The sequence below is a fragment of the Diceros bicornis genome, chromosome 12 (assembly GCF_020826845.1).
Source record: "Diceros bicornis minor isolate mBicDic1 chromosome 12, mDicBic1.mat.cur, whole genome shotgun sequence".
NCBI classification, from domain to species: Eukaryota; Metazoa; Chordata; class Mammalia; order Perissodactyla; family Rhinocerotidae; genus Diceros; species Diceros bicornis.
Window position 1 is genome coordinate 41522214 of NC_080751.1, and position 24415 is coordinate 41546628.

General features: G+C 38.8%; 1 protein-coding gene across 2 annotated transcripts in view; it reads left to right on the forward strand.

Annotated features, from left to right (window-relative positions):
• Positions 1-24415, forward strand: part of THADA (THADA armadillo repeat containing) — a 312115-nt gene that overhangs the window by 166639 nt on the left and 121061 nt on the right. The window lies entirely within an intron of this gene.

Consider the following 24415-nt stretch of genomic DNA (forward strand, 5'->3'; position numbering starts at 1 on the left):
TTTGTCTTTTTCATCAAATATGCCTGCAGAACATTCTGGGCCACATCCTGTTCAGGGTGAAGTTGTGAGCATTCCTTAAAAGAGAGGTTAGCCCAGGAAGCACAGGGAGAGCTATACACATCAGAGAGAGTTTGCCTGCCGCATAACATGGAAATATCAAACCCTACTTCCCTGTTTTCTCTGTGCTACAAAAGAGACTTTTTTATTTATTGTTTTTAACTTAAAATTTCTTCTAGAAAAGACTCAAGTACAACAAATGAATGAGAAGTAGACTTCTTAATGAAACTGTCCTTTTTAACCCCTAACTATAAACTTGGGGACAGTTGATATTGGTGAGAAGATCTGCTGTTCACATGGCTGCTGTGGTCACTCACAGTGGGCAGGGCTGGGATGGGATTTAAATATCAGGTCATGTTTCTGATTCGTGAGCAGAGTTGAAAGATGGCCTTGAGATCCCAATATATGTTATAAGCTTGAGGTCTATGCTGCTGACACGGAGGCAGTATGTAGAGTGGTTAACAGCATGAGACTCTGGAGCCAGACTGTCTGGGTTCAACCTCAGATCCACCACTCACTGCCTGTACATCTGTGTCTTCATTTTTTAAATGAGTGTAATAGTACTGTATACCTCATAGGGATTTGGTGAAGATTAAATGAATTAATGCATATAAAGTGCTTAGAACAGTACCTACTACGCAATAAGATATGTAGATATAGATAGAGATTATTACCATAGTTTTAATGAGCCTGTGCTATAATGAAAACTAATATTTTTAGTAACTTATTCCCTCTAGGTGAGAATGCAGGATAGACCTATCTTCTTGCCTTCCTTCCTTGGTTATTTTATATATTCAACAAGTATATATTGAATGCCTCCTACATACTAATGTGTCACAGTCAAAACAGTGACTAAGTCAGTTCTTGCATTAAAGGAGTTGAGGAGGAAAAAAAAAGACTGAAAAATGGGCAATCACAGCATAGTGTGCTAAGTGGTAGGGGAGCACATAGTGGGGCTACCTGACTGGGGAATCAGTGAAAGCTTCCCAGAGAAAGTGACATCTAAGCAGAGAGCAGAAGTCAGCCAAGTGAAGGGAGGGAGAGAGTCTCCCATGCAGACAGAACAACATGGAGAAAGGCTCGCGGGTGGGGTGGGGGTGGGAGAGTGAAGAGTCACCCTATCTGGGAACTGCAAGTTTGGGGGGGTCTGAAGTTCTAGGTTGGCAGGTCTCAAACTGGTCTCAGGACGTCTTGACCCTCTTAAAAGTTATTGAGCATCCCAAAGAGCTTTTGTTTATCAATATTTAATTAGAAACTAAAACAAAATCTTAAAACACAAGAACTCACAAGCACACATTCCATTAGTCATTAGAGTGATGACATCATCACACACCTTGTAGCCTCTGGCCAACTCCACTGTACACTTGTGAGAAAATGAGAATAAAAGAGGAAAGTAATGTCTGAGTATCAAACTATTTGAAAATAGTTTAATCTTGCAGCCTTCCTGAAAAGATTGTGTGAGCCCCAAGGGTCCCAGATCCTCTGGTCTGTGTTATATACATTATGGATCTTTGGTAGTTTCTTTAGTAGAAACTCTTAAGCACTCATCTCCCTTGGTCCTTACTATATCCCTGTGGTGAAGAGAGGGGCAGGGGTTATTATCTTTGTTTCAAACATGGGACCCTGAGGCCCAGACAAGTTAGATCTCTTGATTCTTGTCAGAGGCTGCTGCTGCTTTGAAGGGAAGGGGCTGGCAATAATGAGTCATGCTGAACGGGCTTTTCCAAGATTCACAGATTATGCAGCTGAGTTAGAAGGAAGGCTCAGATTGTCAAGGGGGTTCAGCCATCAGATTTTCTTTATTGAAGATCCACTCTTGGCTGAACTTTGTCAGAAGTGTGAGTTGGATTTGCTTCTTTGGCTCTTTCACCAGTTGTACAAATGGGCCTCCCAGCCTAGTTTCCCACACACACCACTAATAAGTCTGGCTTGTGTTTTACCAGTGTGCCCAGCAACAAAACATGGTCTGTTGTTCTGTCTCTGTTATTCTCAAATTTACGTTTTTATGCTACATAAAATGTGAAACACTCTGAGAAGGTTAAAAACTCGCTGTAACTCTGGGCTGGCTGTGGCTGCTGCTCTTATTCCTGAATGCTGGCGAGATGAAGGGCTTGCTGGAAAAGAAATAACAGTATGAGTGTTGGGTGTTGTATTCATGTTTGTCAGACAGATTCCTGCCTTTCTCAAGACTGGTTTATACCCTGGTGAAAAAAAGGAAGTCAAAGGCATGTGAAAATCTTTTTGTCGTGTCCATTCGGGTGTCTCATCTGTGTTGTAATAGTTCTGTTTCACCCTGTTGTTCTTTATGGGGAAAGCACCAGGAGTTAAGATGAGGAGGGCTCTTTTTCTCTTTCCTTTCTACAGCTTGTAGATTCCTTCTCCACATAAAGCTACCTTTGAAATCAGTAAAAGGCCTGCACCTGGAAAAGAGATGTTAGGGATTGAAAGGAATAATAATCTCCATGGGACTTTCAGAGCCAGCTAAGTAAATATAAAATTGTTATTTTTTCAAAAGCAGGAAATCATTTTGTAATCAGAAAACAAATTCTTTCACAGAACATTTTCTTGAATTATACATTTCAACTTCTTTGAAAAATGTTTACATAAATATATCAAACCTCAGAGTATTGCTGTAGTATACCTTGAAAATGAGAAATATGCTGATCTCTGAATTATCTGGGGCTATGGAAGAAAGACTCAAATTATAGGACATGCAAAAAAAGAAAGAACATGTGGGATTCGTTTCTTAATCATTTTAAAAACCAGAGGTTCATAATTGCAATGTTGAAATAGATGGAAGTAATGCAATCAGAAAAGGTGAGATTATGCAGCAGGTTCACGAGAGCCAGTGGTAAATGACATTAAGTTTCAATAAAGGCTAGATAAGAGCCATGGACATTACCTCATTTGGGAACAACACTGGCAGGGCTACCCTGTCTTTTAAGTAGAATTAACCGTCTGTTTTTGTTGCCAAAATTCTTCATGTTGAGGACTTAACATTATTACTAGGTTACTTATCACTCCTGAGAAATCATATTGGAGTTCAGAAAGTTCTCTTGTATTGAGGAAGAGTTTGGCCAACAATCATGATTTATTCTTATTCATGGGTACTTAACTCACCTTTTGGTGATTCATAAGGAAATATATACACCATTTGAAGTAAAAATTTGAATTTTCAGTTGTTTCATTTTCTGTCTATTTTGGTTATTTTTCTGATGGTATGAACATTGAAAAGGTGATCCGTGCTTTCTTTGATTAAGCTCTTCTATATGGGTAAAGTGAAGTGGGCGGTTGAGGTAATTTAGCTTCTGTTAAAGCAGAAAAACCACTTCTGCATTTATCTGAACATTTTAGGCAAAAGTATTCTCTTTTTTTTCCTTTCAGTTAATTCAAATAATTACTACAGTTCTGCACATCCCTTTGCTGGTATTAAATTTTCTCAGTTTTTACCAGAAGAATCTGTTGAACACTTTAATTCTTTTATTCCACCTTCACCCCCCACCCACCACCCAAATTTGGAGCCTTGATTTGTGCACTTTGAGAAATCTTAGTCAAAAAGATTCCACTTTTCTGGCTGTGGAGCTGAGTAGCAGTGCTGCATACTTGCGTTGACATGAAATATTAGCCAGGGATGGACTTCAGACAGCCTAAGCCCACACATTTGGAAAGTTGCCATAGAGAAGTAAAATGAACATTTTGAGCACCTCCTGCGTCCCATGTGAATTGCATATGTGATTTCATTACTGCTCTCAGCAACCCTGCAAGGTAGGTGTTATTCTCCCCACCCCTCCCCCTGTCTCAGTCTCTGTCTCTAATGAGGAAATTGAGGTGAGCCTGAGAGAGTGACTTGTGTAAAGTCACAGAGGTAGTCAGGGGTGGAGATAAGATATTCAACTCTAAAGCCTGTAGTGTCTTTCTCTTTCGAACGTGCTGCCTCTCTGATAGTTGATGTGAATAACAACTTTTTGTGCCTGGGGAAACCAAACCAAGAATCCTTCTTCATTCAGTTTGTAATCCCTTGTCACTCAGTTGGTCTCCTTAAATCTAATTTGATATGATACTACAACATTGGAAACAAAGTTAAGTCTGTCAGTATTATAAAGAGGGACAGAGGAAGTCCACACTTTCTGTCGTCCTTCAGGGCGTGACAAAACCTCTCAAACATGGGCAACCATAGGAATTGTAGATCCTAGGCCTGGGAGCTGATGGGACCATGAAAAAGTGGTCAAGATTAAATTCAATTCAGTGGACACTGTGGTATGCTTGCCTGGTTCTAGGCATGGGTGAAAACACGAGTTTGCATTTTAGGCTCTTACCTCCCAGTGTTGGGAGCTGTGAGTTACAAACCAGGTGAGCCATCTAAACTCTCAGGGACTAGGGAGCGTCTGAATAACAGAAATGAAGACGAGGCAGAAGATAAAGCAGCCAAACAGGGCATCAAGCCTAAAGGAGACTCAAACGAAGGCCATGTCTGCTGTAGTCTGTAACAGCCTGATGTAGTCCATGTTAGGGCTAGAGTTAGGGTCTTTATGGGAGTGGAAACATGGTGCTAGGCTGAGAGGGACAGTATGAGGACAAAAGTAGAGGCAGATCTTGGTATTACCTGTGTGGAAAAGAAAAGCAGAAAACCAGGAAAGAAAGAAAGGTAGGCCAATTCAGCCAGCTAGTTGTCTGAAGGAATCCCTTTTCAAGAAACAGGGATAAGACCAACCATCCTTTACTCTCTGAGAGAAGCAGTGGAAGCAAATAGAAAACCAGTGGTAGAGGTAGCCTTAAGTATAAATTCTATTGGAGTTTTCTAAATAAGGAAATGTTTTTAGAAAAAATGTATTTTTACTAACATTGTTGCACCAAAACATATAATTAAATATAATTTAAAAGAATGATCAATTCCATCTTTTAAAACTGTGGCCAGGGCCGGCCCGGTGGCGCAAGCGGTTAAGTGCGTGCGCTCTGCTGTTTGGATCCCGGGCGTGCACCGACGCACCGCTTGGCAAGGCATGCTGTGGCGGCGTCCCATATAACGTAGAGGAAGATGGGCATGGATGTTAGCCCAGGGCCAGTCTTCCTCAGCAAAAAAAAAGAGGAGGATTGGCAGATGTTAGCTCAGGGCCAATCTTCCTCACACACACACACACACAAAAAAACTGTGACCGTATAATACAGCACCTTATGCCTGAAGAATTTCAGTTTCTTTTTCATATTTCTTAAAAGTAGAAAATTGTGGAACATAAAGTAGAATACTCAAGCTGTGCAGAGATGGAACATTACTTGATAAATTTCATTTGGTGACCTAAGGTTGGCCTATCTCCATTGTTGTTTATTTCATACACAGAAAATATAATTTCAGAATGGAAAATTGAAAACAAAAGCATGAAATTATGCTGATGTTGTAAGTTATAAATGGATTGCTGGTCAGTGTGCTTTTTTTCTGGAGTGAGTCATAAAGAAAATGCTCGCTGTTGTCGCTAGTGGCCAGATACACTCTTCCTTTCTGAGAACTTATGTTTGTATGCAAGGAGAAAAATCTAAGTTGTTAGGAAGGTTCCCAGTCCAAGAAGGACTAAGGCAGAGCTTCTCCAGTGGCGTGGCTGTAGTTGTGCCAAGTATTTATTGATTCCTTCAGCTCTGGGGGAGTCTGAGCAGGACCTAGGGGGGCAGGAGGCTCCAGGCAGTCACCTGCAGCTGGGAGCAGCAGCATCTGTTTATCCCAGAGTGCCAAAGAAAGATTATTTTCTATGTGTGCCTTGACGTGAAAAGGATTGGGAAGCACTGGGCTCTTAAAATTAAAGAAAGAACTAAACCTTGTTAAATCTTACCTTTTGGCAATATATTCTTTCTGGATATAAGCCCAGAAAAGTCATTTTTAATTAAAATGCTACTTTTGAAGATGAATTAATCCCTTCCTTATAAATATCGAAAGACTTTTTCTTTGGTGTGTGTTACTTAGGGAGTGTTTGCTGGGTGTAGGAGACAGTTTTTAGCTGCCGGGTTTGGAGCATTGACTGTAGTGCACTGTCACTGTCACTAGCCATTGTGCTACTGCTGTTTTGAAATGCTCTGAACTCATAGTATCAGTCAGGGGAATGTAGAATTTAGAGATTTGTCATTTGATGTGTCCCCAGGCTTTTGTTACTGTTCAGGCTTAGAGTAGGGAAAGTAGAGATGAAAAGAATATACACACATATGAACACATACATGCATATACACACATACGTACATATACACATACATATACACAGATACACATTTACACACACCAGTTATTGATTGTATGTACGTGTGTTTATGTGTATGTGTGTATATATATAGGTGTGTGTGTGTGTCTGTGTATTAAGTGCCCATGGAGGCTCTTCTGGATGATGGATATTATTCCCATCGTACTAATGGGAAAACTGAGGGTAGGAGGGGTTATGAGATTTGACTAAAGTTATACAAGGGTAAATGGTCAAAAGTGGAACTGAGATTCAAAGCTTTCAAGCTTATACACTTAACCACTATACCATAGTACTTCTCTGGATGAGGGAAAGAACATTCTCAGGCAAGAGTGACTCTCTCTGGGGCCTTCAAGGTGTGGGATAGAATGGAAGTTGGTGTCGTCTATTTATTCTTTCATTTGACGGCTGTTGATTGAGCACCAGCTAGTACATGCCAAGCAGTGTTTTAGGTGTCAGGAATACATCAGAGAACAAAAGAGACAGACCCTTGCTCTCAAAGATCACTGCTCTCACAGAGCTTACATTCTAGAAGCAGAGAGACAGACAATAGTAAATGCTGTTATAATAAAATTTATTCTAATATATTCTAATAAGTATAATGAATAAGTAAACTATATTGTTTACAGAAGGTAATAATTGCTGTGGACAATATGAACAAGTAGAGTAGGATAAGGGGAATCAGGAATTGGTAAGAGAGGAGGGCAGATCGTAGGATTAAATGAGATATCAGAATAGTCATTTGAAAAGATAACATTTGAGCAAATCTCACCAAAAGACAAGAGAAAACTTTTTTTTTTTTTGGATTAAAGAGTAAACATCTTTTCTCTTGAAATTGGCTTGCTTACACATGTCTCTATATTTGAGACTGCCTTTAACCATAGAGAAGTGCCAACAGACTAGACAGTAGTGGATAAACAAGGCCAGGAAGGATGCCATTACTTTAGAAACTTCAATGCTCTGTACAGCCCCCATGCTGTACGTGCAGATCACTGGGGACTACAGGAAGTCCTTTCCCTAAGAGTCACAGTGAGTCAAGTCAGTCTGTCGTGCTTCCCTTGAGCTTAGCAAAGAGGAAAGCATCCATCCCATCGCTTCCTCTGCTTTCCAGGGTGGTCTTTACTTTAACTGTCTGTACCTGAGCCTTAGAGATATGGAGTAAATGTGGAGAATGCTTATTTATTCTTTTATTTAGCAAATAGTTACTGAGTGATTATTAAGTGCATAATACCACGCCAGGTGCCATGGAGAATACAAAGAAAGGTTAATATATAACATATTCTCTGCCCTCAAGAGGCTTATGAGCTACCATGGAAAACAAGCCATCCATACCGCAAACAATTACACAGACATACATGGCTGTGGTGTGTGCCAGGCAAGTGGCCAAGAACACATATTTGAGAGGAGAGCTCAGAAAAGGCTTTGTGGGGACAGTGGGTCTTGGGAGAAACCTTTAAACTAGTTTTCTGTTGTCAAGAAAGGGACTTGATGTGAGCCAAGGCACGGAGGAGGGCATGCAGAAGGTGGTTGCAGGGTCAATGGCTAAGCCAGCCTGTCAGGTACAGGAGGGTGTCGGGGATGGGATGTGGAATTGGCTAAGTGGGCGCCGGTCAGCATGAGAGAGACCACAAATGCCAAGCCAAGCCATTTGGACTCTGTAGGCCTGTGTCCTTCAAAGTGGGGTGTGCAAAACAGTAATGTGTGTAGAAGAATATGTTGGTGTGTTGTTTCTTTTCTCTCATCCTTTCAACTATTATTTTATATATATGATGTATCATAATGCACACAATATAGTAATAGAGTAGTGTATAATTTCTAACTAAATAAGGAGATAAAAGCTGGGAGTGTGTGTTCAAAGAGATCATTCCTGCAGTAAGTAGGAGCAGAGACTCTGGAGCCAGCTTGTCTCCATCTAGATCCTAGCTCTGCTGCTTGCTACCTGCGTTATTTTGGGCAAGCTGATTTCTGTGCCTCCAATTCGATTCTTCCTCTGTAAATGGGAAGATAAAACCACCTTATAGGTTGGTTGTGAGGATTAAGTGAATTAATACAAGAGTGGTGCTCAGCAGGGTCTCTGGCATATAACAGTAGGTGCTCAGAAAATGTTAGTTACTGTTATGACTACTTTGTGCTACTGCTGCCACTACCATCACCACCACCCCAGATAGGGGTGTCTGATCCAAAAACGTGAAGACCACTGATGTAAATGGTGAGCAAAAGATTTTGAGCTAAAGAAAGCTGTGTTTTAGAAAAATTAATGTTGTACATTGAAATAATACTATTAAAAATGTCAGGATTCCTATTGATGTGTGCGTGTGTGCATAAGAGAGAAGTCATTTTTCAGCAATTTTGACTTTATGTGTTAGTGTGCTTCACAAAGAAGTCCCTCTGGTCAGTCAGTGTTCTCTGCCTCCCTGTATATCATATTAAAGATTATAAGAGCTGAGATTAGTTCTGACTTTTTAAGGTTGAGTTCCTGCCTATCAGGTTGTTATTCCTTGCACCTGTTTTGTTTTGAATTACACCGCCTCCCTCGGACCCCATCAGAAACCTGATGAATCACGAAAGGAACACTGTCACACTGTCCCAGACAAAGGAGTCTTTTACCATTCAAAGGGGGAAATTTGAAGTTCATAAAGTGAAAGGGAGATATAGGATCCTCCTAGATAGAATAATCTAGCACTTTTCTGAGTTCATTTTTCTTCTTGGAAGACACGCTTTCCATCCCCTCCCAGCCTTATTGTTTGAGACTTTTTATGACTGAAGATAATTCTGAAGGTACTTTAAAAACACAACAAAACAAAACATCACACTGTGGGCACGCTAGGATGCTTCTGTCGTTTTCCAGAATTCCTGTAAAATATCTGATGATGTGTGGTTCCATTTTGTGATGTGGTTTGTTTGGTGGGTCTCAGTCCCATGAAAATAGTGTTATTTGTTGTTTGTTTTTAGCTACGCCAATCTAATAAACAAAACGTAATACCTCATTGTTTTTGTTGGGGAAGCATTTTTGAGATTGCAGAGCATATGTACTTGTTGCATAGCCCTTGGATTTATTTAGAGCACCCAACATATTTCAGTAACTAAGGACTCAGTTGGCTGTTTAAAAGCACTGGGGTTGAGTAAAGCCAGATAATTTGGCAGACACCCCAGAGGCCTGAAGTAAAATCAGCCCAGGGGCCTAAAGGAAAGTTTAAATAAGTAATAAAACTCTTTCTATTTTTAAACCATATTATTGTTCATGACATTCTTATATTTCTCTGTACTGGGTATTTCGATCCCCTACCAACCTGTCCTTCCGTGGCAGGGTTTCTCAGCCTCGGTCCTATTGACATTTTGGGGCTGGTAGTTCTTTGTTGTGGGGACTGTACTGTGCATTGTAATATATTTGGTAGCATCTTCCCAACAGGTGCCTGAAGTACCCACCCTCCCAGTTGTGACAACAAACCAGACATTTCCACATGTCCCCTGAGACAGAATCACCCCTGGTTGAGAACCTTTGTTCCATGGTACCTATGGATTCTGTCCACGATCCAGTGTGGACAGGGCGAACTCCAGCTCTTTTAAATACTGATGGCCATGAAAGAAACCATTCCTGACCCACGAACAGATGGCGGCCCAACAGACTACGATGAGCTGTGCATAGGAATAAGAGAATAGGAGGGGCAATACAAAATTCAGGCCGGACATCTCAAAGGAAGCACCTTTCTCCCTCCCTCCCTCCCTCCCTCCCTCTCTCTCTCTAGTGGAAAACTGCTGTGAACATGTGAGCCAGCTGGCTTTCAAAATCCTAGCTTTTTATGGTTTGCTTCATATCCCTGTCCCAACCTGCCTCTGATCCACTTGTGTAATGTAAAGTTGAAACTGATTTCTACCCTCGCCACACTCAGGGAGCATAAGAAAATTCTAGGTTCTATTTACCTAGGGGAGCTTTAGAAAATAACACATAATTAGAATTTTCTCACTTGTTTTATTTGCAACACTGATGTATTACTGGGTATAGTTGCTGTCTATTTCATTGAGCCTCTCTTGGGCAGGGGGCAACAGGAGGCTGTATGGAAAAATCTTCCCTAGGAACAGAGGTTCTGCTGAAAACTTAACCTAGGACAGCAGAATTTTAATTTTGAGTTAAACATAAAGCTGTCTCCAGGTCCCCGGATTCAGACTGCAAAAAGGAAAGTGGAGGATAAATCTAGATGAGGGTGCTAAAAATACTTAGTGGAGAGGGTAATTATATTAATTTTATTTTTAAAAGACTATTAAATATTGTGTGTGCCTCAGATAGGTAAATGTTTAGAAAGCCAGTAGTAAATCTGTGGCTTGACTCTCAAAAATGTTACACTGTATAAAAATAAGAGTATTTAAAGCATATCCTTAATACTTCTTTTAGAAATTGTCAAATAATTCTTGTGTGTGCTTTTCTTTGTCTGTTTAAAAGGATAACTACAGATATTAAAATGCAGTCTTTCCGTTTTTGTTAAAGGCATATGTTTGAAAAAATAGGCAAATTAAATCTTAATTGAGTTTCTCTTCTTCCTGTCAATAAGAAGCATTTTCTGTGACTTCCCTTCAAGTCAAGAGATATGAAGGGTTGATAATTGGGGTAAAAACTTGCACTTGTGAATGTTTTGGTAAATCTTTTTTTTCTTCTAACTTTTGCATAGTTAATTTATCACTCTATTAATTATAGATTTTGACATCAAAATATAAAGAATTAGTAAGAATATGGAACCAGACTCGTGATAGTCCTTAGAATAAACGTATGGGCAGTGGTAGTCTCCTCTCCATTTTCATTAAGGAACTCATTCAACTGGACCTCTGTTTAATTCCTGTTGCTATTGAAATACGCATTCATTGACATCCATTTCCGAGTGTCTTATGATTTTGCAAAACTATCTTTGGATAATTAACTCCACCAAAATTGTCCAGAGAGATTTTCCTGTCTAAATTGGTAAGAAGGAAAAATTAGTCCATTTGTCTTATGTAAATGCCTGTATTTTTTTCAGCTTTATTGAGATATAATTGACATATAACATTGTGTAAGTTTAAGGTGTACAACATAATTTGATGTATGTATATATTGCAAAATGATTACCACGTTAAGGTTAGTTAACACATTCATCACCTCACATAATCACAGTTTTATTTTTGTGGTGAGAACTTTTAGGATCTACTCTCTTAGCAACTTTCAAATACACAATATAGAATTGTCAGCTATAGTCACCATGCTCTACGTTGTCACCATGCTCTACATTACATCTCCAGACCTTATTCATCTGGAAGTTTGTACCCTTTGACCAGCTTCAGCCACCCCCCACCCCACAACCACCAATCTGCTCTCTGTTTCTACGAGTTTGGTTTTTTAAGATTCCACATATAAGAGAGGTCATAGACTATTTGTCTTTCTCTGGCTGACTTATCTTACTTAGCTTAATGCCCTCAAGGTACATCCGTGTTGTCGCAAATGGCAGGATTTCCTTCTTTTTGGATAATATTCCATTGTAGATATATATATATACACACACACACAAACACACACACACACCACATTTTCTTTATCCATTTATCCATGCATGGACTCTTATGTTGTTTCCATGTTTTGGCTATTGTAAATAATGCTACAGTAAACACGGGGGTGCAGGTATCTCTTCGAGATAGTGATTTCATTTCCTTCAGATATATACCCAGAAGTAGAATGGCTGGATCATGTGGTAGTTGTATTTTTAATTTTTTGAGGCACTTCCATACTATTTCCCATAGAGGTCATACCAATTTACATTCCCACCAGCAGTGTACAAGGGTTCCCTTTTCTTCACATCCACGCCAGCATTTATCTCTTGTCTCTTTGATAATAGCAAATCTAACAAACGTGAAGTGATATCTCATTGTGGTTTTGATTTGCATTTCCCTGATGATTAGTGATGTTGAGCACCTTTTCATATACCTGTTGGCCATTTGAATATCTTATTTGGAAAAAATGTCCATTGAGGTCCTTTGCCCATTTTTTAATTGGATTATTTGTTTTTTTGCTGTTGAGTTGTATGAGTTCCTTATATTTTTTGGATGTTAACACCTTATCAGATATGTGATTTGCAAATATTTTGTCCCATTCTGTGGGTTGCCTTCCCATTTTGTTGTTTCTTTTGCTGTACAGAAGCTTTTTGATTTGATGTAGTCCCCATTTGTTCATTTTTGCTTTTGCTGCTTGTGCTTCCGGTGTCGTATCCATAAAGTTATTGCCAAGACCAGTGTCAAGGAGCTTTTTCTCCGTTTTCTTCTAGGAGTTGTATGGTTTCAAGTCTTACGTTTAAGTCTTTATCCATTTTGAGTTAATTTTGTGACTGGTGTAAGGTAGGGATCCATTTTCATTCTTTAGCATGTGAGTATCGAGTTTTCCCACCACCATTTATTAATTGGCTATCTTTTCTCCATTGAGTACTCTTGGCTCCCTTGTCAAATAGTAGTTGACCGTATCTGCATGGGTTTATTGCTGGGCTCTTGATTCTGTTCCATTGGTTTCTGTGTCTGTTTTTATGTCAGTACCATACTGTTTTGATTATTATAGCTTTGTAATATCGTTTGAAATTAGGAAGTGTGGTACCTCCAGCTTTGTTCTTCCTCAGGATTGTTTTGGCTATTTAGGGTTTTTTGTGATTCCATACAAATTTCGGAATTACTTTTTCTATTTCTGTGAAAAATGCCATTAAGGATGTTGATAGAGATTGTGTTGAATCTGTAGAGGGCTTTGGGCTTTTAAAACATTAATTTTTCCAATCCATAAACACAGGATATCTTTCCATTTGTTTGTCTTCAGTTTCTTTCATTAGTGTCTTATAGTATTCAGTGTACAGATCTTTCATTTCCTTGGTTACTCCTAAGTATTTTATTGTTTTTGATGCTATTATAAATGGGATTGTTTTCTTTCTTTTTTCAGATAATTCATTGATAGGAGATAGAAACACAACTGATTGTTGTTTGATGATTTTGTATCCTGCAACTGAATTTGTTTATTAGTTCTAATAATTTTGGTGGAGTCTTTAGGATTTTCTATATATAAGATCATGTCATCTGCAAACAGGGACAACTTTACTTCTTCTTTTCCAATTCAATTCCAATGCCTTTTATTTCTTTTTTTTTTTTCTTGTCTAATTGCTCTGGTGAGGACTTCTAGTAGTATCTTGAATAGGAGCAGTGAGAGTGGGCCCCTTTGTCTTGTTCCTGATCTTAGAGGAAAACCTTTCAACCTTTACTGTTAAGTATGATGTTAGCTGTGGGCTTGTCGTATATGGCCTTTGTTATGTTGAGGTGCGTTCCTTCTATACCCAGTTTGTTGAGAGTTTTTGTCATGAATGGATGTTGAATTTTGTCAAATGCTTTTTCTTTTTTTTATATAATTTTATTTATTTATTTATTTTTTCCCCCAAAGCCCAGTAGATAGTTGTATGTCATAGTTGCACATCCTTCTAGTTGCTGCATGTGGGACGTGGCCTCAGCATGGCCAGAGAAGCGGTGTGTCGGTGCGTGCCCGGGATCCGAACCCGGGTCGCCAGCAGCGGAGCACGCGCACTTAACCATCAAGCCATGAGGCCAGCCCTCAAGTGCTTTTTCTACATCTATTGAGATGATTACATGATTTTTATCCTCTATTTTACTAATGTGATGTATCACATTTATTAATTGACATATGTTGAACCACCCTTGCATCTCAGGGATGAATCCCAATTGATTATGGTATATGCTGTTTTTAATGTGCAGTTAAATTTGGTTTGCTGCTAGTATTTTGTTGAGTATTTTTGCGTCTCTGTTTATCAGGAATATTGGCCTGTAGTCTTCATTTCTTGTAGTGTTCTTATCTGGCTTTGGTATCAGGGTATCAGGCTGGCCTCGTAAAATGAGTTTGGGAGTGTTCCATCCTCTTTAGTTTTTTGGAAGGTTTGAGAAGAATTGGCATTACTTCTTTAAATGTTTGGTAGAATTCACCAGTGAATCCATCTGTCCTGGGCTTTTCTTTGTTGGGAAGTTTTTGATTACTTATTCAATCTCCTTACTCATTATTGGTCTGTTCAGATTTTCTATTTCTTCCACAGTTAGTCTTGGTAGGTTTCTAGGTATGTTTCTAGGAATTTATCCATTTCTTCTAGGTTGTCCAATTTGTTGGCATATAGTTGTTCATATAAATGCCTTTTTTACTTCTTTACCTTGTTTATTCCTGTGCTCCACTAGACGCTCAGATGATAATGCATTTATTCAACAAAATCATGTCTGCATCCAGCTCCTAGAGCAGTGCTGACCATTCTGACTCCCTGGCTACCCTGGGCTCCCTCCTCCCATTCCATGTCTCACACTCTAACCTTTGGTCTCAGATTATTAGATTTATCCTTTGCTCTTGTGCTTCATTTGTGTTGCTTTTCCCAATTAATAGTTCTGTCTTAATGTAATAGTGATTGAGAGGGAAGGCTCTGGAGTAGAACTATCTAAGTTCAAATACCAGCTCTACTGTCTGCTTAGATTTCTGAGCCTTCATTTTCTCCTCTGTAAAATGGAGAAACAAATAGTTTTCTGGGGATAGTTGTGAAAATTAAAACAGAGTGAAATAAAACAGGGCAACTTCAATGGCCAGATCTTCTGTCTCGGAGAAAGAGCAGGGGGGATTGTTCTTTAGGGCAGGAAGGGGGTCTTTTGAAACTCTTCTAGAGCCTCATTGGTTGAGGCCTCCTCTGTGTGCAGATGAGTTCCATGATCACTCTTGAGTGCAGCGTGCTGTTGGGGATTCCTAACAAGTCTAAATCTCCAGATGTTCATTTTTTGTTATCAAATGAAGGTAGACAAGCCTTTCTGCTTCATCCTCTACTTTTTTCTCTTATTAATGAAGAGAATGTGTGTTATATACTTGGATTAATGACACTCTGGAGCAGTTGTTAGGTATGTACAGGTATCAGATGTTTTAATATTGGACCCACGTTCATATTGAATAGGTAATCCTCTATTGTCACTAGGGTCTTGGTCATTCTCCGATTTGTGATGCCTCTTTAATCTTAGTAAAGTAAAATTTCTGGTGAGAGGGACATTTTTCATTAACTTCCTGAGAATCGTATTTCCAAAAAGGGGTCTAAAATTGTTTGAAGTTATTTTTTATTTCAAATGGATTTAATGGTTTTTTTAAATTGTGACTTTGAACAGTTTATAAGTGCCAGAAAATTCCATCACCTTTGTTAATCTTCAAAGAGATCAGTATAATTAACATCTTAAATGTGCTGTTTGACATTTTTTTCCCTTATTCACTACTTAAGCCTTTAAAAAGTGTCTTTATTTCATGTAAAAGGTAAGACAGGTTTTACTTGTAAGTTTAAGTCAGTTTATAGCAAATAGATTTTATGTTTTTCCTTTCTTCTCAGGTTACAGGATATATAGTCATTTTTATATCTAACGTGTTGTTTCTAAAATGTACTTTGTTTCAATTTTCTGTTTTATAATTGGTTTTTTCAAGTATGTGAGACATTTACTAGTCCAGTTAGCAAACTGCTCTTTTTATACTGAAAAGCAGTATTCATTGATTAGTCTATTTGAGAGAAAATTTAGTCATCAGGTTTGATTTTCAGATGTATATTTAGATAACAGAGATGCAAGGCAGTAATTTATAGTAAAATTTATGATTGAACGTATGCTCATTTGTGTATGTGTATGCATTTAGAATCAAGGTGCTAGAAATTCGAGTCTGTCTTCTTCAAAGGAATCCCTAATAGTGAATTAGAGACGTAATGTCATCCATGGCCACCAAATCAAAAGGTGTGACGTGGTAGATTTCTGAAGAAAATCAGTGCCATTTGCCCTTCGGTTTATAATCTCTAAGCAGTGTTGAGGCTCTTGCTCATGCACCCTACTCGTTCTCAAGCCCTCCACGGCCTCATTAAAGAAGGAGGACCATATTGTTTTGCAAATATGTGTTCAAGATCATCACTTCATCTATTCTGGATAAATGTATGATTTGCTTTGTTAATCTTCCTTTGTCCTAGCTCTTCCTTCTTTGTTGTTTCTCTAATTTTTACTCTGTCTCCTTCCTGAAGGAGAGCACAGAATGAGTAGAGATACACAGTTCCCAGCTGTCTTAGCACTGCCTCAATCACATTGAGTTTAGTCTTTTTGTTTTTTTGTTTGTTTGGTGAGGAAGATCAGCTCTGGGCTAACATCCGTGCCCCTCTTCCTCTACAATCTATGCTGGATGCCTGCCACAGCATGGTTTGATAAGCGGTGCGCAGGTCCGTGCCTCGGATCCGAACCTGCGAACTCCGGGCCGCCGAAGCAGAGCGTGCGAACTCAACCACTATGCCACCAGGCAGACCCCTGAGTTTAGTCATTTTTAAATTCATATAGAGAAGGTAGAGGTGGCCTGCGTGTGTGTTAGAGGTTGGGCTGGGAGTGGTGGTAGAGGCCTAAAAACATCTACAATTTAGTTTAAAATAAAACAAAAATAACACCAAAAAGTCTGCCTCAGAGTTTGTATTCAAGTGAATACTTTTTGGTGTTTTGATATAGATTTGAGGATTGAACACATTTCCATTTTATTTTTTCTTCCCTGATTGACCTTCAATGGTAGAATAGGTTGTTGCTGTGGAGTAGTAAGCATTCATTCCCAGAGCAGGTCAAGCAGTCTAGAGGGCCTTGTCACTCAAAGTGTAGCGCCAGACCAGCAGCAACAGCGTGGCCTGGAGCTGGTTAAAAATGTAGAATCCTGGGCCACCCCAGACCTGCTGAATCAGAAGCTGCATTTTCACAAGATCTTGTTAAACTTGTGTGCTCATTAAAGTTTAAGATGTGCTAGTCCAAATAAGCCCTTTCCAGGATGTTGTAGTGGGCCTATAACCCAAAAGTATAAAATAAATATCCATACTGATGTAAATAAATAAATGATTGAACAAATAAATAAATGAGGTGAAGAGACAAATGTCCTGCGCAGAAGAATTCCAAATAATTTATGTAGATACTCCTCTCACCTCCAGAAGATGAAGCTTAACTTCCCTTCCCTCATCTCTTGAGTGTGGGCTGCACACAGTCACTTGCTTCCACAGAGTATGGAAAGAGGGAGGAGAGGAGAATCACACCACAGTGAAGAAGTCTGGCAGACATTACCTCTAAGCTGTGTGATCAAGGCTAATGTCAACAGTGATAATCGTATTGATAGCATGTACCCTTGTTAGGATATAATGAGAATGCCATGTCACCTCTATGGTCTTCCTCCCCAAAATCTGTGATCCTAGTCTAATGGAAAAAAAATCAGTCAATGAGAGACTTTTTACAAAAGATCTGACCAGTACCCCTCAAAACTGTTAAAGTCATCAAAAACAAGGAAAAAGTATGAGAAACTGTCACAGGCCAGAGGAGCAACAGTGATATATCAGTTACTTCCTTAGTTGTAACAAATGTACCATAGTAATGTAAGATGGTAACAATGGGGGAACCGGGTGAGGGATGTACAGACATTTTCTGTACCATCTTTGCAACTTTTTAGTACATTTAAAGCTTATTCTAGTGCACCCTGCTTTCTAGTCCTCTCACTTAGAGGAACAGATTTTCTTTCTCAGAGGAGTGATGGGTAGAGCTAGGCATGCTGTGTGTATCCAGATTGCCAGAGCCTCTGAAAGGGCTCTTCTGCAAGTCAATAATTATTGACATCTGACGTCATCCAAGTGTGGTATTTGGGCCTCGGTCTGCAAAGTAGAGGGCAGGGTAGCAACAGGGTCCTCGCTGTTGACCCCGAGCAGGTGTTGGTTGTTTTGCTTCTAAGTGGGCTAGAATTAGGCTTCACTCATTTAACATGTGGCCTTCAGTAACTGAGTCTGAATGTTTAGAATATGGATTTTGATCCTTGTCTAGGGGCATCTTAGTAAATCCCTAGAACCAAATTCATTTTGGGAAATGGACATTAGTGCTGTGCGTTTTCAGCTTTAGAATCAAAGAGAACTTGGAAAATGAATTGAGCTAAATGGAGACCATTTTTGAAGAGACCATTTTCATTAAAAAAAAAAAGTTGGCTCAACTGTCTCAGCGGCTTGTAGAAAACAAATCGTCATCGAAGAGTCTTAAAAAAAAGAAGGCTGGGGGGGCCGGCCCCATGGCATAGCGGTTAAGTGCGTGCGCTCCGCTGCTGGCGGCCTGGGGTTCGAGGGTTCGGATGCCGGGTGCGCACCGATGCACCCCTTGTCAGGCCGTGCTGTGGCGGCGTCCCACAAAAAGTAGAGAAGATGGGCACGGATGTTAGCCCAGGGCCAGTCTTCCTCAGCAAAAAAAGAGGAGGATTGGCATCGGATGTTAGCTCAGGGCTAGTCCTCCTCACAAAAAAAAGAGAAGGCTTTTACTTCAGGAGTGTCTTTGACCTGATGGTCCAAACAGAAGACGTCCTGCACTTTCTGAACTATATCTTTATACACACCAAGTAAAGTAGAAGAGAGTATCGCTGGTTGTGTAGAATCTGGGGAGAGGACAGACAGAGAAGGGCTGTTCTGTTTTCTACAAGGACAACTTTAACTGTGCTGTAAGTTTTGGCTCTGGGAGTTGCACAACATTGGTCCCGCTTCAGGAGCCCCTTTTAGTCTGAAATGGCTTACAGTTGGGTGGTGTTTTTTGCGTTGGGTTGTGAACACTGACACCAGTTTCACAAAATTCTCTTGCAAAATGCTTTTTTGCTTGCTTGTGCTTTGTTTTATTCCTGTCCCTGGAGACCTTACTGGTACAGGCCCTGTGCCGATTTTCCTTTGCTTTCTTACCGCCGTCAGCAGTTCTGTAAGAGGATTAAAGGAATACCTCAATTTCCAAAAATAGACTGAAGTTCAAGAGGTTTACTGCCCAGCAGAGGGAAGTCAAAATAACCGGGGTTGTATTTTTTTGGCATACGGATTTTCAGTTTCCCACATTGAGACTTTGAACGTAGAGAATGGAAACAGTTACAGAATTTTCCTCAGGGTGAAGTTATGTCAAGGCTCACTCTAGCCTCACTTTAACTTTCTTCTCCAGTGGCAAGAATTTGGTAAAGGTAGATTCACCTTGGATGTCCTCCAGTCACTGAAACACCAGGCTACCATGATAGAGTATAAATAAGACACTGACCCCCGTGTATTTACCATTTTAAAACTGAAAAGCATAAGGAGAAGATACTGTGCTCGTTATAGTTACTTCATTCCTACTTGGTATGCACAATTTGTAATCTCATACTGTTTTTATTGCTCCGTTCTTGGAGTCTCATTGACAAACTGGATTATTTTGTGTATATAGGATGGTATATAGAAAGAGGTTTTAGATCTAGGCAGACCTGAGCTTGGCATACTCTTTCTCCACTTTCTAGATATTTGGCCCAGGGCAAATCACTTAAATTCTAAACTGAAGCTTAACCATCTGTAAAATAATAACAACACGAAAGTTGCAAGGTTGATATAAGAAGTAAAGATGTTATATGTAATTCTGAGTATAGTGGCTGTCATGGTAGAGTTTCTTAATAAATGTTGACTATTATTTCTAATTGTTATTATAAGTTTAGGAATACTATTATGAAAATTACTCAACATAATCTAGGGGAATAAAAAAATGATTAAATGGGGAGCTATTGCATGTATCTTTTTGTCCCAAATTTGTTTATTGAAAAATACATCTTATCTCTCCTGACAGAAAGGCCATCTTTGTCATATACCAAATTTCAGTACGTAGTTGCTCTTGTTTTCTAGATTTTTAGTCTCTTCCATTGAACAGTCTGTTGATGCACCAGTTGCTCACAGTAGCTTTATAATATGTTTTACAATTTGGAGGAGGCTAATTCCCCTTCATGGCTTTTCTTTTTCAGTACCTTTGAGCTTTAAATCAGCTCATCCAGTTCCCCTATCCTCCATTCTATTGATTTTTTTTATTGGGATTACATTATATTTATACATTAAATTATGAACTGTATGTAACATCTTTATTTTGCTGTTGTCCTATTCAAGAACATGGTATGCCTTTCCATTCATTTGTCTTTTATGTTCCTCAGTAGCATTATATTTGAAAGCCTTCTTCATTGTAGATTATATATTTCTCGTTATATTTCTTATTACTATTTTTGTGTGTGTGTGTGTGTGTGAGGGAGATCAGCCCTGAGCTAACGTCCATGACAGTCCTCCTCTTTTTGCTGAGGAAGACCGGCCCTGAGCTAACATCTATTGCCGATCCTCCTCCTTTTTTTCCCTTTTTCTCCCCAAAGCCCCAGTAGATAGTTGTATGTCATAGTTGCACATCCTTCTAGTTGCTGTATGTGGGACGTGGCCTCAGCATGGCCGGAGAAGCAGTGCGTCAGTGTGTGCCCAGGATCCAAACCCGGGCCACCGATAGCGAAGCGCGCACACTTAACCGCTAAGCCATGGGGCCAGCTCCTCTTATTACTATTATTATGAGTACTTTTCTTACATTTTATCTTCTGACTTGTTCTGTTGTTACTTTTGAAAGTGATTAATTTCTATATATTCACCTTGTAATAATACTATTAGTCATCACTTATATTACACTTACTCTGTGTCAAACACTGTTTCATGTACTTACATATATTTATTCATTAAATCCTCATAATAGTCCTAGAAAGTGAGTACTGTTTTACAATGAAGAAACTGAAGCTCAAAGAGGTTAAGTAACTTGCCCAAGGTCACACTGCTGGAAAGTGGCGGATCCAGGGTTTCAGAGCCTCTACTCATAAGTTCTATACTATATTGTACTCAGTCACCTAACTCTCATTTGTGATAATATTGTTTGTAAAGATCCTTTGTAATATGTTTTCTGTTGATTCTCTTGGGTTTTCCCCAAGGTTTGGTAGAACCGAATATTATAGAGATGTCGTTTTTCTCCAAATTTAAACATGGGTTTAATGCATTTCCAAAAGAATTTTAATTTTTTAAAAAAAACTTTCCCTTGACAATGCAGTTAAATTCATATGAAAGAATAAATATTAAGAAAATAGACAAAATGTTTTTTTATTGGGATTGCATTGAATCTTTAGAGCAATTTGGGGAAGAATTGACGTTTTTAAAGTATAATTGTCATAAAGGTAAAATCATCACTTTCAGGCAAATATAAAGTGAACATGTGTAAAAGATATCATCTAACTCATTAATTAGTAAGGGAACCAGTAAGATGTTATGATCAGTTCAAAGAGCATCTGAAAAACTAGGTCATTTATAGGCATTTTAACAGAATGTTAGAATAAGATTGCTGAATTAGATATAAAACAGTTTAATGTCCAACAGATTACAAATCTTTGGGGTTATCTGTTCCACTGGACAGAAATTATTTGTGTCTCTACCCCATAGAAGCCTACAGGTTCACAAGTAGCTTCACTAAGTCTGGGACCTTTAATTAATAGTAAACAAGGAGATACACTAAATTTATTCCTCTACACCAGGGGGTTGGCAAGCTATGATCTACAGGCCAAATCCATCCTACCTCCTATTTTGTAAATAAAGTTTTATTGGAACACAGCCGTGCCCATTTGTTTACATATTTTCTATGACCACTTTTATGGTATGATGCTAGAGTTGAGTAGTTACATCAGAGACCACATGATCCAGAAAGCCTATTATATTTACTTTCTGGCCCTTTACAGAAAAAGTTTGCTGAATACAGGCCTACATAATCCTTGGATGATGAATCTTACATGTATTTTGTTAGATTTGTCCCAAGATATTTTCATGTTTTTGATACTATTAGAAATGATGTTTTTTAAATTTCAAATTCCAAGTATTCATTGCTAGTCTTTAGGGAATATAGTTAATTGTCATATATTGACTTCATATTCTGAGACCTCACTAAACTGATTCTTGTATCTTTTTTTAGTAGATTCTTTAGGGTTTTACTGCATAAATAAATAATCATGTCATCTATGAATAAGACAGTTTTATTTCTTTCTTTCCAGTTGGCATGCCTTTTATTTCCTTGCCTTGTCTTGTTGCACTGGCTAGGACCTCCAGTATAATGCTGAATAGGAGTAATGAGAATGGGCATTCTTACTTTTTCCCAACCATAGGGGGAAAGCATTCAGCCTTTCTTCAGTACATATGATATTTGCTGTAGGTTTATCAAGTTGAGGAATTTTCATTTTATTTCTAGTTTATTGAGAATTTTTATCATGAACAGATGTTGAATTTTGTCAGATGCTTTTACTGCATCTATTGAGATAATCAGATGCTTTTCTTTTTTTTTTGCTGGGAAGGATTCGCCCTGAGCTAACATCTGTTGCCAATCCTCCTCTCTTTTTTTCACCCCCTCCCCAAAGCCCCAGTACGTAGTTGTATATTCTAGTTGTAAGTCCTTCTAGTTCTTGTATGTGAGCTGCCACCGCAGCATGGCTACTGACAGACGAGTGATGTGGTTCTGCACCCGGGAACCGAACTGGGGCTGCCAAAGCAGAGCGCACCGAACTTGAACCACTAGGCCATCAGGGCTGGCTCGCTTTTCTTTTTGTAATGTGTTAATATAGTGAATTACATTAATTTTTGAATGTTGAACCAACCTTGCAGTGCCAAGATAAACTCCATTTCTTCTTGATATATTATCCTCTTTATTAATTACTGGGTTAGATTTGTTAGCATTTTATTAAGGGCTTTTGTGTCTAGAAAAAAATTTTTTTAATAGGAAGCTCAGTAATTCTAGAACTTGCCGTATCAAATCCTAAAACACGATGTAAAGGAGCATTAATATTTATAATCATTCTACATTAATAAAAGTTATGGTACTAACTAATGATTAGAAAGAAAGATCAGAAGACAAAATGGAGAAAAAAAGACCCTAGTATATATGAAAGTTAATAAATTATAAAGGTTCTGTTAGTCCTGTAAAGTGCACAGTTTTCATAGGGATAGTGAAAATGTTGGGCTTTTGAAAATGTTGGGCTTTTTGAAAATGTTGGGCTTTTTGTTTTAATCTTTGAGTCACTATTTATGATTTAAACTGTATATTGTACTTTAAATAACCATGTAAACATGTCATGATTATTTTGTATGCTCCCATAGCATTTGACCTTAAACCCTCCATAAAGGTTTGTTGAATGAATGAACTAGATTAACACTATTTTTTAATAATCCAAAGGGTATAGTATGGTAGTGTTTTCTTCTTTTCCTCTATGTTTTCCTATTGGTAGCATTAGAAATAAGTGTTTCTGGAATAATCTAATGGAGATTTTAAGTACTTGTTAGACTAATGCTCTACTTTTGTCACATTGGGGGATTAAACTTTCCGCCACTTTGAGATAACGGTTTGGCTTGCCCATTTCCTTTTGGTGACATGAAACATGGGAATGCTGCTCAGCAGAACAAGAAAACACATGTTGTAGAAAACTCCCCTCTGTTGGCTGTATTAATTTGGTGGAGATTTGAGGACCTTTGCACCCTGCGATACAAAGTTTTCAGAGTGGTTAGATGCTCCCGACCTTAGAACTCCAGGTTTAATGGCCATGTCAACTCTCACTTTGTTCATTAAAGAGTGAGATTTTTCTAAATTAACGAGGAAATCTCATTTGAATTTCACTATTTTGGAGTTTTATTTTGTTTTTGTAATTCTGACATTAAGACTGCACATAGGGCCGGCCCCGCGGCTTAGCGGTTAAGTGCACGTGCTCCGCTGCTGGCAGCCCGGGTTCAGATCCTGGGTGCGCACCAACGCACTGCTTCTCCGGCCATGCTGAGGCCGCGTCCCACATACAGCAACTAGAAGGATGTGCAACTATGACATACAACTATCTACTGGGGCTTTGGGGGAAAAAAAAAGGAGGAGAATTGGCAATAGACGTTAGCTCAGAGCCAGTCTTCCTCAGCAAAAAGAGGAGGATTAGCATGGATGTTAGCTCAGGGCTGATCTTCCTCACAAAAAAAAAAAAAAAGACTGCACACAAATTTACTTTCCTCCATGAATGTTCATTACAAATGAATCTTATGAATTTATTCAGGTTCGGCTTAACAGAAATATTACTTGATAGTCACTTGTTTGTTTTGGTATAGATCATGTTACTGACCATATTTAAATAATCAGCTCTTTAAAAATTATTTTTGTTTAAAAAGATTTCTTGTGCATTCAGGTTGGTCTTTTCCCAGTTAGTTTGTATCCAGGAAGCGTTGCTATTTCTTAGATATTTGCCAATGATA